Source organism: Euprymna scolopes, chromosome 6, assembly GCF_053919585.1.
Source record: "Euprymna scolopes isolate OS-2025 chromosome 6, ASM5391958v1, whole genome shotgun sequence".
Lineage (NCBI taxonomy): Eukaryota > Metazoa > Mollusca > Cephalopoda > Sepiida > Sepiolidae > Euprymna > Euprymna scolopes.
In genome coordinates, this window is record NC_136487.1 from 115,382,371 (window position 1) to 115,398,147 (window position 15,777).

The 15,777-nt window shown below is 33.4% G+C and overlaps 1 protein-coding gene and 1 long non-coding RNA gene across 3 annotated transcripts in view; one reads left to right on the forward strand and one right to left on the reverse strand.

Moving 5' to 3' along the window:
* LOC145277897 (kelch-like protein 10) overlaps positions 1-15,777 on the forward strand; it is a 123,341-nt gene that overhangs the window by 35,384 nt on the left and 72,180 nt on the right. The window lies entirely within an intron of this gene.
* LOC145277899 (uncharacterized) overlaps positions 13,676-15,777 on the reverse strand; it is a 246,078-nt gene continuing 243,976 nt past the window's right edge. For both annotated transcript variants that reach the window (XR_013868243.1, XR_013868242.1), the window contains exon 3: positions 13,676-14,661. This is a non-coding gene — a long non-coding RNA (uncharacterized LOC145277899). The remainder of the gene's footprint in view (positions 14,662-15,777) is intronic.

A 15,777-nucleotide genomic window follows, 5' to 3' on the forward strand; every position in this document is an offset into this window, starting at 1 on the left:
AAACAAAATGCTCCACAAAAGGTTTAATTAGTTTAAAATCAATCATATAACAAATAAGTTGTCTCGTAAGCAAAGTAATTCAGTTTAAACCCTACGTGCATAAAATATTGGGGCGTAAACTTAATTTTAAGCGGTTATTGAGTTATAAAAAAACTAAATGCGGACAAGATAAGTTACATGATTGAAATCTAGCAAATCGTAGACAAATATGTAAATAATTTAAAACACCCACATTAAAAGTAGATGTAAAAAAAGTAAAAATGATAAGACAAACCCCCCTTATAAAACAAAGTAAAATAAAATAAAAATAGCATCCTATAAGGTTCGCGTAGCCGCTCCGAAATCGAAAAATAAACGTGGTACCCGTACATATTGTTTTTTTTTTTCAGGGGTTGTTTTTGGTGGGCGGCAGATAGTGGTGTGTTGTTAATAGGTGCATAGGCCAGTGTAAGGTTATCAGTACTTAATTTTCTGTGCATGAGCGGTTATTATGTTTGTATTTAAGTTATTTTTTAAAACTATGACTTCTTGTAGAGTTCCGCCATATTTGAAACGTTCTGGAGCGTTCGTTTATGTATTAAAGATGTAGATTCTGGAAAAATCGAATTGTCAGCCCTCAGCCAATGAGAATGGGCGGAATTTGAGAAGGGAGAATTTATTATTTTTGGATCGGGAAATCGAAAGGATATGTTATGTCTGTGAGTTTATGATCCAGTTACGAAATGGTGCAAGTACATTATCTGTAGAATATATATATTTCCTCTCGGTCTTGACGAGGCGGGGGGGGGGGTAAGGAGGACTTAATATTTAGGGGGGGAATAGGAACTACTTCTTCTAAATATGGTTGCAATTGTAATGATGTTGCTCCTAGAATGAAATGAAGGATTTTATTATAACAACTAAATGTGTCTAAAATATTATTCTAAAGTTACATAAGATAGTGGTTAATAGTCTAGACATAATAAATTTGTATATGGCATCTGTTGCTGCAAACCTACAGAGGGGAATTTCTGCAGTCATTTTATTATATATATATATATATATATATATATATATATATATATATATATATATATATATAAATCTTGTTATTGGAATTTATTTAAATTTTTAAAATCTTTTAAACCTTTAAGCAAGGTATACAAAGTTTGTATTACTCGACAAGGACAAGAAAAACCTTATTCCATGAAGTTTCAAATAATGCAAAAAGGGAAGAAATTTGCAAAATATACAATAAATTTTGCAGGTTAATGCATAAAAGGAAACAAACAAGATGAAATCAATCATGTTTGCATCAAAAAGTCATTTCAAAGTTAGAGACAAATTATAGGGATTCAATGGAATTAAAAAAGCAAGAAACGGAAAAAAGGGAGACAAATTTAATTGAGTAAGACGGTAAAATTCAGAACAGGAAAATTCAGAAATGGGTTCGTTGAAAATCCATTGGTAATCCATAAGACAACAGAATTATAAACGTCCTGGGTAAAATGAGCAATGGTGCGGTGAGAGAAAGAGAGGAAAATCACAAAAAAGGAGAAGTAAGAACAAAGGAGAGAGAAAAGTAGTAAGATTCAAAAGGGGAGGGGAGAAAGAGAGATAGACATAGTTGAGGGAGAGGACGAGTAAGAAAGGGGAAAATGGGGCAGATAGAGAATCATCTTTCCGAATCTATTTTTAGAACAGATAAATATAGGTCAGTTGAGGTCTATTTGACTCAGACATGAACATAATTCAGATTTATTTATTTTAAATTTGAAAAGAAAATTTGAAGTTCGTGAGAGGATTACTGATGGTTGAATAAATTAATGCAAGGTTATAATTATAACTGTACGCATACACATATATACATATATAAATGTATAAATGCATGTACACACATATATAAAATATTTTATAAACTAATATAAAATAATATGAAATTATATAGGAAAAGAAGTGGGACTAAAGGAAAACTCATAAGCAATAAGGACGCATACACATGTAATTACACAAAAACATAGGTGCATATATGTGTATTGCTGCATCTTTCCAGATGATCGCCGTCACATTGAGCTCGTTCAATCTTGTCGTCCATGCCATCTCAGATGACTCTGTACTCCCGCCGCAGATTTGCACATCTTGAGGCAGATGTGACATACAAATTGAGCAATTTCCATCGAGTTGACTTCCTCTGGAGGTTGAAGGGTATTCCTATGAACAATCACATGTCTTCTCAGACCATCAGTAGACTTGCAAACTTTGCTGCATGTTAAACAGATCGTTTGGTTCGGACTAATAGGTACAAAGTTGACCCGAGCAGGAGTTTTGTGCGACTTAAGGTGGTTGACGTAGCCAGCTTTTAACAAAAGTACTCGTTCACAAGTGTCGCATTTCCAGCTCTGTGTGTCATGGTTAAGACCGTCAATTAAACTCTTGCGAAGCTCTCGCTTCAGAGTGCTGTGGGCCTGCTTTCTTTTCTCTAGAGCATCACAACTTTCACGTACAAGCTTTAACCACTTCGGTCTTTGCAGAGTAAGTTCTTCCCATGTGTCGATGTCGATTTGTAAGACTTTCAAATTATTCTTTGTAGAGTCTCTGAACCTCTTCCTAGGCTTCTGTTGGGGGCGCTTGCCATTTTCTAGCTCCCCGTAAAAAATTTGTTTTGGCAGCCTACAATCTTTTATCCGAACCAAGTGGTCCACCCAACGCATGTGAGATCTGATTACAAGGGTCTCAACACAAGAGCAACATGCTCTCACAAAGACTTCAGTATCGGATACTTGTGCTTGCCACTTGATGTTTAAGATATGTCTTAAGCATTTTTGGCGAAATCGTTCAAGCCATTTAATGTGCCTTTCATGCAATAACCATGTCTCCGATGAATACAACAGTGTGGTTAGCACACAGGTATTGTAAATTCAGATCTTAGTCTTGTCTGTGATGCCACGATTAGACCATGCTCTTTTCTCCAACCTTCCAAAAGCTACAGATGCCTTCTGAATTTGCCTGTGGATTTCAGTGTCGAGACAGCCATCCCTCGACAGAGAACTACCATGGTACACAAATGAATCAACTACTCCCAGTCTAGCACCACAGACTATGATGTTCGGTTCCACGTATAGCTGGCCCGGTGCAGGAGTGAACATCACCTTTGTTTTAGACAGACTGATCCTCAGACCAAAGGCAATGCAGGAGCCAGCAAAGCTATCCATTATATGCTGCATATCAGTCTGAGTGTGCGACAAAAAAACAAAAAAACAAAAAAAAACAACAAAAAAAAAACAGCATCGTTTGCATACAGTAACTCCTTGACCAAGACATGAAGCAGCTTGGTTTTGACATTAAATTTTCTAAGATTAAAAATACGACCTGTCGTTCGAGACTTTAACATACATACGTACGTACATACATACATACATGATGATGATTGCAACGTCTTGTCAGACGAGTGTCACTCCCTCAGACACTTAAAGTCCATGAGCCCGAAAATGACTTCCATTGCCACAGGACCATTGACTTCCATCGCCACAGGACCATTTTTATAGACAAATGCCTGAGGGAATATCTATACACAGATGATGTTACAGAGTCTTAGCTTTGTACGACAGCTAAGTCTCTCTCTCGGTTCAAGATGTTGAGATCCAGCAACAAGCAAGAGCAAGATAGCCAGCAACAAGTTAAACTGCAGACCAGCTTAATGCGGGTACTGGTCTCCCGCTTTATGGTTTTTTAAATCAGAGATTTGCTTCTCCTAGAAAGGTTGCCTTCACCACGGCTTACGGGAGTCCTCTCCATCCCAGCACACACATACATACACACAAACACACACGGTGCTAGTTGGCCGTTGACCCCCAAAAAGGGTTAATTCGCCCTTTGGTACTAGCTGCCTCATGGTCGGGTCACCGGCGACTAAACTGGTTCCCCCACCAGACTTGTTTGGTGAGGAGGGTGGCTAGTCTCCCTGAAGGATTAAAAAAAAAAAATACATACATACATACATACATATGGATGCACACATACACATATGCACACAGACATAAACTCACACATTACGTATAAAAACAAACATACATATACGCGGACATAATACGACAGCTCCTTTAGTTTCACAAAAATAGGAATAGAAGAAATCTCTTATATTAAGTAATTTTATAGTCGCAGGTTTAATTATTATTATTATTATTATTATTATTATTATTATTATTATTATTATTATTGCTATCATCACTATATTCATCAATATCGGTATTATTATTTGTGTTGTCAGTTGTGATGTTGTTCTTTGTAGGTGAAACAATTGGTGGATCAGTCGATTCACTAATTAGAGTTATATTTTGAGTAGTAGACGGATGGGGGATTTCTGTCATGGAAGGATTATTTGCAACTATTGCAGGGATGTTTCAAGGTAACTGAGTAACAGTACACGAGTATATGAAATCCCCGTGATGCAATCATTTCTGAGTGTCGCAGCGTTGCAGTTAAACAGCTGATTTAAGAACCAAACTAACTGGAAGCTTAGAATCAATAATTTTGACCCGATGTTCTTAGTGATGTCTGAAGTTCTTTAATCTTTTTGTAACATATTCTTCAAAATTAAAAATTAAAAATACGAAAAGAATAACATTAGAAACAAACATACGACATTTTGAACGTTTTCTTTCTAAGCCGACCGAACAATTATTTTGCATAATCACGTACTATGAAGAGAAAACATTTATTCTTTTTTATTATGATTAAAAATGGAAGGACAATATTTGATAATTGTTCACTATTATATTTAGTGCTTGTGTGCAGAATAATGGGATTTCAAATAAATGTATTTCAAATAAACAAAAACCTGTTAGATACTTACGTGTCATGACGAAATTAGTATAAACTTCTAAAAATTACGAAATTATCTATTTTTCATAAAAAGATATAGCACATTTCAAGGAAAGCAAGGGAGATAAGTCTGTTTGTCATAAGATATAACATTTGATAAAATTCGATGATTTGATAAATTCTATTTTTACTTGTAATTTTTTTTTCTCTGGATCATTTTTTTTTTTTTTGTAATTTTTAGAATTTATACCAATTTCGTCATGATATGTAAGTACGTAATAGTATGTTTTGACTTGACATGAATGTGTTCAAATCTCCATTAGACGACATACGCACTATTTTTTTTATTTTAATGAGTATATTTTATCTTATGTTTATGTTAATTAAACAATCGAACTATTTTACAGGTCGGAGAGGTAAAAAAAAAAATGCTTCTACAGAACTCCTTTATGTCAGTAGTCTTAGAGATAACGTGTTCGCCGTCGGTGCGGATATTTTAACCAATTATTTTCTACCTTGCATCGATCATCATCATGGACCTGAATAATGTTTATTTTGATAAAATAAATAAATGAAAATATTTCAAAGATATTCTCAACATGTCCTATTATGAAGATTAAAATCAAGATATAATAATATTTAATCTTATGTCTAGAATCCTTATTCCAATTGTGATCAAAATCCATTACATGATTTTGCTTCTAGAAAATGTCTAAAATTTAAAAATACGATGAAGAAATTAAAATTAAAGGGTGCTGTTTTAATTTGAATAAAATAAAATACGCATCAAGTGAAAGCCAAATCACAACGTAATATTAGGAAAATAAACAAATATTCTACTTGTTTGAAATTTATAACATAAATATATTTCGGGGATAAACTCCATCCTCAGCATGCTGTTTTCTTTCTTTTTTCTTCTTCCGACACCCTTGACGTTATTCTCGTGTTGCCTACGCACAGTTCCAACATTTCAAAATACAACCGATGTGATACAACGCGCGGCTCTTTACAAACACTTTTATTTCTCCAACTTTATAGCATGGTAAGGAAGAAGAAAAAAAAGAAAGAAAACACCATACTGAGGATGGAGTATAACTCCGAAATATATTTATGTTATAAATTTCAAACAAGTAAAATATTTGTCTATTTTTTTAACATTACGTTGTGATTTGGCTTTCAAGTGCACTTGTTGGGTATTTTATTTTATAAAATTCAAGGAGTTTTTTAACTGGTGTGTACTGATTATGGATGCAGTTAAATACAATTAGAAATATTTTAATTTTCAAATGGAAAGTTGCTCTCATATTACGCAGTCTAAACCCTTCTAAAATCTCTAAAAACCTTAAATTATTTATAATTTTATCTTAAATATTTATTAATTGATTTTCTGTTAAATTAATAATTGAATAATTTTATGCTAAATTAATAATTAAATTAATAATTAAATAATTTTATCTTAAGTTAATAATTAAATTAATAACTAAATAATTTTATCTTAAATTAATAATTAAATTAATAGTTAAATAATGTCATCTTAAGTTAATGATTAAATTGATAATTAAATTAATAACTAAATAATTTTATCTTAAATTAATAATTAAATTAATAAGTAAATACTTTTATCTTAAATATTCATTAATTGATTTTATCTTAAATATTTATTAATTGATGTCTAATAACTATCGATGAAATTTCATAAAAACCAGAAATATCTGAATTTTCACCTCTTTTACCTCTTTCTCATAAAACTAAATTAAATTAAATATAGCCCATATTTTTATCCCCTTATACATAGCAGCTGTGTTCCAAAGTCCATAATGAACGAGTAATTAGTTTTAGGAGTGAAACCTGTACAAATATATAAACATGAATTTTTTATTTATTTATTTTTTTTAGATATAGCGGAAAGTGAGGTAATGAGTTGCGGAATGAGAGATAGTGTGTATCTGCGACAGTAGGAGATAGATAGATAGATAGATAGATAGATAGATAGATAGATAGATAGATAAAGAGAGAGAGAGAGAGAGAGAGAAGAGGGAGAGAATCCTTTATCACACATACTTTCTCTCTTTCTTTCTGCAAGTTTTCTCTTCCTCACTCGTCTCGATGCTAAGATGTTACCTCCATGTGGCCATCAATTTAAACGCCCGATAAAAAAAGGATTGGCTTAATAAATACAGAATACTGTATGCATTTCAAGTAAAACCGAACTTCAATATTTATGAGTGTTGTTTAAACATCAGTTACATTCTTAAAACCCGTGTCTATTATTGATAAAGAATGTTTGTTTAAGTAATCGATTCGTGGCAGACTTTTAATCTTTTTTGCTGTACATTCCTGCAAGCATTTATTTATGCAAATAAAACTATCTAGTTTTGCAAATACAAAAAGTTCAAACAACATACAATTTTTTTTTTACGTATTGAAGCTTTCGTTTCTTGTTTGAGCATGAGTTATCCCCTTTAAAATAGATAACACGCCAGCACAAGGTGAACTCAGTGCTATAAAAATATGCATATTTATTTCAAACTAAAACAAAATATTGATTTTTTTTTGCACTTGTATTAATTAGACACAAGACAGCTACTCTTAATGCTGTTATCGGAGAATACATTACACATCATTATTTTGCCATCAACTCCCCAGAATACAAGTTCAGCCTAATGAAAATAAACCAGTAATGATAATTGGATATGCGCATGACCTCTTTATTTATTTAATTCAATTTTCACTCCAAACAAGGCACAGTGCCACTTGGATGCAGGGGTCCTACTATCAGGGGCATAAGTTGCAGGGATATTATGAAGGGAGATGAGCAGCAAGATGTCTGTTCACATTACACTTGAACTTCTGCATGTCAGTACAGTTGGGAAAGCTGAATCCCGGAAGGGAGTTCCAAAGTCTAGCAGTTCTGGGGAAGAAACTATTGGAGTAGAAGGCTTTCTTACACCTAGGGATCTCTACTGTGAAGGGGTGGGATTTAGCTGCTTGTCGGGTTTTTCAGAGGTATTTACGTTGAGGGAGTACACGTGCTTGTACTTCGTCAGAGCATTCACCATTAAAATACTTGTAGAACAGGCCGAGGGGTGCTTAGTCTTATCAGCATTGAATGTGACCATCCATTTATGCCCTCATTCTACTACAGATTAGAGGTCTTTCTCTAGTGTTTCGGCCATTTCCTTAGATATGTGTTCATTTGTTTTCCCCTCGTGCCTGTTATAGAGCGTAGTGTCATCAGCAAATATACCCATCTCAGAGACAATTTTATCAGGGAATCATTTATGAATATTAGAAATAATAAAGGTCCAAGGATAAACCCCTGAGGTACTCCCGCATTTATATTATATTGTTTAGATGTAAGACCATCAAGGGCAACCTGGATTATTCTCTTACTTAAGAAGGGTTTAATTATATTAAGTATTCGTCTGATTTTCCTGAGAAGACCATCGTGCCATACCCTGCCAAAAGCCTTAGATATATCTAGGCCTACTGCTTTACTCTCGCCTGCTTTGTTTTATCTTGAATGTTTTATCCTTATTTTGTTCTCTTGTTCATATTTGCAGCGTGTAACTCTTCGTTTATTCCTTTGCTTGTTTCTGATTTTCTATTTTTTCATTAATCTCACCACTTACCAATAATAATAAGATGCATGTATTGTCAGTTGACTAACGAAGAATATGAAAGCATTGAAAATAATGAATAAGATTTGATTTATTATACGAGCAGTTCAAGGTATATATTTCTGGATCTAAAGACGAACATGTTTTGGTCTGCATGAAAACAGTGTTCCGTGCTAATGATGGAAAGAGACATTGTTCATGGAAATTCGTCTGACTTTAGGCACGCAGAAGAAAAGTAAAGAAGAAAGTTTTTTTTTTCAGTTGTAGTAACGAGTTCTTGCTGTGCATGTCTTACTCGGAGGAATCAGAGATTGAGTCTCACTGGAGAAACTTCCATGGAAATAACGCTAGAATAGATAAAGTCTAGAAACGTCTCTTCTGAAAGAAAGCTGCCGTAAAAAACGAGAGAGGTTGTATCCCACTAGACTGCGAAGTCAATTTGGTACTATTTCCCTAGAAATTCCCTCTTTCAGAGGAAGTCGGTCCAACCAACCTAGGGTGAAAACCACACAAGGTGCCAGGTGCAGGTATCTCATAGATGTGCCAACAGTACTTCCTTGACCTAGGAGAAAAGTGTAGTATCTGTTCTAATGATATTATACTCTAACCGTCCTTTCCTCGATCAATGAAGGCAAGATCCTTCTAGACCGAGATACTTTTTTATTTTTATTCCAATCCAGAGTGCCGCTTTTTGTAGAGCTGGATTTTCTCCACGAAAAAAAAAAAAAAAAAAAAAAAAAAAACATTGTGCCTAACTCTGTCCTCGTGGGAATGGGGGGGGGAGGGGAGTTAATAAATAGGAACATGCTACATTGATCCACAAGAAACTGTCGATTCCAACTCTCAGACAAGAATTCAAGATTAACTGGCCTGTCCTGCCAATATATGAAAATCCTATCGTTCTTAGTTCACTCTCTGACGTCACATAACAAAGACAATGTTATTCTTATCGTAAATTAACTCTTGTTATACTAAAACCAACATTCGACTCCTCATTATAAAAACAAACTATGCAATATTTGGTGCTTCTGCAGAATTTGGACGAGATTTTGTAGTCGATAAATGGAATTTTCAGAAAAAAAAATGGTTTCAACTAGCTACGTAGTAACGTCAAGGATGAGAGTTCATACAGAAATGTTTTAATTTGAATAAAATAAAATGCGCATCAAGTGCGCTTGAAAGCCAAATCACAACGTAATATTAGGAAAATAAACAAATATTTTACTTGTTTGAAATTTATAACAAATATATTTCAGACGTATACTCCATATATATTTGTAAATATTTTTGTTTATTTTCCTAATATTACGTTGTATTTGGTTTTAAGCGCATTTGATGCGTATTTTATTTTATTCAAATTAAAACAACGTTTTTATATGAACTCTCACCTTGACGTTATTATCGCGTTGCCTACGCAGAGTTATAACATTTCAAAATACAACCGTTACATACAATGCGCGGCTCTTTACGAACAGACTTCTTTCTCCGACTTTACAACATGGCATGAAAGAAGACATAAGCGCCAATAATTTTCTATCTTATTTATTTTCGTAATTTTTTTATATAATCATCTTAAAAATACGAGGAATACGTAGATACCATTGTTTTCATGTGCGAAATTTCGTCCCAATAGTGTAGAAGCGCCAACATTTTATTGATTTAAATATCTGGCTTAAATATCTGGCTTAAATATCTGGCTTAAATATCTGACTTAGATATTCCATTACAATTCAAAATCTAATTGTTTTATTTCCCAACCCCCCTTCAATGAAACATTTTCTTTGAATATTTCATATTCAATATAGATGCTATGACATCTAAATTTCTTGTGACCTTGGGAAGGCTTGTTGCCACCCAAATTCCAGTGAAGACAAGTCGTCGCCGCCAACAAGAAACCAATGGTAAGCGGCTGCTATGATAGCACACATCCATTTGCAATAGTTATCAAAAGAGGTGGAGAGTACTGGAAATCTGGGGAGACTTGTTGTCACTCAGACTCCAGACAATGTCACACGTTGTTCTCAAAGAAAAATCTTTGATAATGGCTTGTGTGACTACTCTTAGTAAATAATAATAATAATAATAATAATAATAATAATAATAATAATAATAATAACAATAATAATAATAATAATAATAATAATAATAATAATAACAATAATAATAATAATAATAATAATAACAATAATAATAATAATAATAATAACAATAATAATAATAATAATAATAATAATAATAATAATAATAATAATAACAACAATAATAATAATAATAATAATAATAATAATAATAATAATAACAATAATAATAATAACAATAATAATAATAATAATAATAATAATAATAATAATAATAATAACAATAATAATAATAATAATAATAATAATAACAATAATAATAATAATAATAATAATAATAATAATAATAATAATAATAATAATAATAATAATAATAATAATAATAATGATAATAAATTTTTTCAAGGACTGAAAAGGAACTAGAGACACTAATAAACACTATCAGGATCTTCAGCCAGGATATCCAAATGGAGTTTGGTATGGAAAAGTGCGCACTACTTGTTATAAGAAAGGGGGAAAATGGAGACAACAGAAGCCATGGAACTACTCAACCAAACGGAGATGAGGATACTAGAGGAACAAGACGCCTATAAATACGTGGAATTTCTGGGAGCAGACACCATCAAAACCACAGAAATGAAAGAGATAATCGGAAAGGAATTACTCAGGAGAACAAGAAAATTTCTAGAAATGAAATTCTATAGCAACACCTTAATAAAATGTATAGACACATGGGAAGTATCACTAGTAAGATACTCAGGACCGTTCATAGGATGGACCAAAGACGAATTGAGACATCTCGATCAGAAGACCAGGGAACTCATGACCATGCACAATGCACTACAACCAAAGGACGATGTTTACTGACTTTATATGCAAAGAAAAGGACGCGGAAAATGACTAGTTTGTACAGAAGACTGTGTGCATGACACACACACACACACACACACATACACACAAAAAAAAAAGAATTAGAAAAATATATAACGCAAAACACGGAAAGGATAATCATGGCAGCGAGAAAGACTGAAAAAATCGACAAAATAGAAAACAGAGATAAAGGATAAGACGAGAAAAGAAAATGGGAAGAAAAAGAATTACATGAAAGATTCATCAGGATGACAAAAGATGAAAATACGAAAACACTTGGACATGGATGTGAAAAGGACACATAAGCCTAGAAACTGAATCCCTAATAACCGCAGCACAAGATCACTCGATAACAACCAACCACATCAAACAAAGATCGACAAAATACAAGAAAACAGCAAATGCAGACTCTGTGAGTAAAGAGATGAAACGATAAACCATATAGTAAGTGAATGCAGCAAACTGACCCAAAAAGAATACAAGAACAGAAACGACCAAGTGGGAAGGGCAGTACACTGGGAATTATGCAAACAACTGCATCTTGAACGCACAGAAAAGTGGTACAAACATAAGCCGGCAAACAGTACTTGAAAACGAGAATCACAAAATCCTATGGGACATGGGCATACAAACTGATAAACCCATCCAAGCAAGAAGACAGGATGTCATAATAATTAACAAGAAAGAAAAATCCTGTCAAATCGTAGACTTTGCTGTTCCAGCTGACCACAGGGTGAATATCAAAGAAAAGGAGAAACGGAGCATATACACAGAGAGCTGAAAGAGATATGGAGGATTGCTACGTGTTTGTGTGCACAATTTATTTAAATAAAAAAAGAGTGAAAAGAAAAACGGCGAATGGAGTTATAAAAAGAAAAAAAATTATTTTTGCAAACAAAAGTAAAAGTAACAAAACTATTTTACATTAAAATAAATGATCTAAGGGAGATAACTAAAAGGTTTTATTTCTAGTTATTACTATACGTTAGAAATACTGAAATAACTTTGGTCAATAACAAAATTCAGGAAAATCTATATTTACCAATATGTTGTCCGTTGTGGTTTGTTTGCAGTGGTTTGTTTGGCTTGATGTTAAGTAGGCTTGTTTTTTGCGACCAGGGGTTATTTCAGTTCTCAATTGTGGCCGGAGTTAAATTGATATTTAGCTAAAAGGTCGCCTCCAATTTTGCATCCCTTTCATTTAGTGTACGAATTAATAACTGGTTTTACAAACGTATATACTTCAATTTCTAGTAAATACTGGAGAAGGAACCTTCTGGAACCAACGAAAAAAGAATACTTTTGTCAGTTATATTTTAAAAGTCTCTTAAAACGCTTATAAGGACATTTTCACTTTCTAATATTTAAGTAATTGTATTTATATATTTTTCATATACTATTTTAATTTATATATTATTAATATTTATTTTGTATTATATTTTATATTTCATTTTATTATATAATATTTCAGGTATTATTATTTTATTATAATATTTAATTATATTATTTTCATGACATATCGTATTAATTAATTAGTATGTTTGGTTAATTATGTTATTTTGTGTGCGAATTGTAATTTCTTCATACTTTAAGAGGAAAAGATGTCCTAATATGGCAATATGACAAGATGAAGAAAATCAAAATAATACCTATAATAGTAGGAGCACTAGGAAAAATTCCGTAAGCTTTGAAAAAAGAATGGGAGATATTAGAATAAAAGAAACCACTGGAAAAAAATACAACGAACAAAAATAATGAAAACAGCTGAAATATTAAGGAAACCCCTTTAATATGGAGACTGCCCCACATGAACAATAAGCGCGGACGAGACAAACTACTGCAGAGACAAAACATGAAAAGCCCCATGGAACCAAGAATATTGAAGCCGCATATCTATAAGTTCTCTAACCTCATCCCATCCACAATAATCATAACACTGCCCCTCTAAAAAAAAAAAAAAGTGAGACCAAACAGCCAAGTAGAATCAAGGAGGAAGAAAAGATCGAGCAGAGACCACTGACCAGATCTCCGCTGGATAAGTACGAAGAGAACTGGGACCTTGGGGAGGCTTATTGCCACTCAAATTCCAGTGACGATAATGGCCGCTACCAACAAGAAATCAATAGCAAACAGCTGTTGAGATAATGCAAATTTATTTGTAAATACTATCATAAGAAATGGAGGGTACTGAAAATCTGGGGAGACTTGTTGTCAATTAAAGCTCCAGGATTCCCAGCAAATGTCCGCTCTGCTACTGTCTGCATCTATTGGCTAATTTTTTTTTAAGGACATAGTACCAAATCTCGGTTAGCGTTTAGTATTATTAAACGTTTATTTGTTAGTCTATATTGCCGGTGACCATGCACGTGCAATGATTTACATTTTGGGCCGATATACGTATCAGCAGCAATCCATTAAAAGAACGCTTGCTCAGCAAGAAGCCGATCTCATTAATGGAAATAACTATTTACATGAATAAACATTAAACAACTGGTGGTTGCTAATCTCTTTCGTAAAAAAGGTCAGTTATAAATCATACATATTTTTGTGTCGTGTATAAAGTTTGGAACAATGTTTGTGAAATGGTGAATCGTTCCCTTATCAAAGTTGCATCGTCGCACACTTCTAAAATATTTCTTAAACATCCATTAACATACCTTTGTCAATCTTGAATTATTCATTCATAACGACTGATTTTTTTAATGTTATTAAGCATTAATCCCCCCCTCTCTCTCTCTCTCTCTCTCTCTCTCTCTCTCTCTCTCTCTCTCTCTCTCTCTTATACCAGTTATAAATTCAATAATCACATCATTAATGAAGTTTGGGAGACAAACAACAACAAATGGAATTATTTTGTTTTTAAATTACTAATAACTAGGGTTATGACAAGAGAATATCCTTTTCATTATTTTGACTCTCGAATATATATCAGTTAATATCTTATATGTTTTTAGATTCGGTGATGTGGTCCTCAATCGATTAACTGTGTATAATTGTGTCGGATATATACTCGAGAGTCAAAATAATGATAAGAATATTCTCTTTTCTTTTTTTTATTTATTGCGGATAATAATCCTCATCTTTTCTTAGTTGTTTCACGACGTTTCGGCCAACTATTCCTCTGGCCTTCGTCAGGTGGTAATCGCGACGGATAGGAACTCTGAATCTCCTGACTGCATTCACTGCAATTACTGCCATCCATAGTTGTTGTCGTCACACCACGTTTTTTGGCCAAGTAAGACTCTGGCCGGCTTTGGGTAGGATTGAAACCGGTATCTTCACACAATTCTCACCTGGAACCGTAAAAATAAATAAATAGATAAATAAATAAATAATACTTATTTCAATAATAAATTCCAATTAAATAATAAAGAATATTTCTTGTCATAGTCCTACTAATAACCAATATTCAGTAGAGAATTGACTCTGTAATAATAAATACGAATCTGCATGAATTAAAATATATTTAAGCGTATTTTACGATCAGGCAAGCCCCTCCCCCTCGCTAGTCTTATATAAGATTGGGTTGGTTGGTTGGTTGGTTGGTTGGTTGGTTGTTTCTGTTTTACGGCATATCAACCCTTTTCGGGTTATTTAATGCCGAATCCAAAGATTTTGAAGAAAATTTTTAATAGAATATATTTGTTGTTTTCAAGTCGGTTTCTATTTAACCCATAGTTGGAACCCTAACAGGTACTACCACTCCGGGTCAGAGTGGACCTGGGAGCAATGGTAATTAAAGGGTGGCTCCACACTCCCCAAAGCCCGCAAGCTGGGGCCTCACCACTGGATATAGTTTAAGGTCATATCCAGGACCCCCATTGGGGGACTTTTACCCTCTGCAGGGGGGCAGTCGGTGTATTCTAATGACCCACCGACAGGGCCGTATATAAGATTGGGGGAAAAGTTTGTGAGCTGTATAGATAAAAATGACATATTATGCAAGAATTTACTAAAAAAAAAACTATTCTCCAAAATAAAAACCATTATCTTCAGGGAAGGTGTTTGATTGTTTTTTTTTTATGAAAATCATTGCAGACAAAGCATGAAGCAACTTGATATAAGAAGTTAAAGCAAGGGTGATTATCGTAAAGACAGATGATCACTTGATCTTAGTTTAGAATAAGAAAATAAAACAGTCAGTATAAGATCAGTGTCCCATTATTCTGGCATTCTTTGAAAGAACTTACTAAAATATAAAACTCTATTGCAACGAAATACCAAACAGCGTGTTTGATGAAGACCACTAAACAAACAGGCCAAGCAAGCTGGAACAAAAGAAGCATGCGATATTTCCGCCCATTCTAAAGAACATGTATCATTTTGTCAAAAATACGAATCGTTTGGCTTTGATTTGAAAGATTCTTGACATCGAAAGAATCCTTTATGTCAAGCCGCATATCACCACA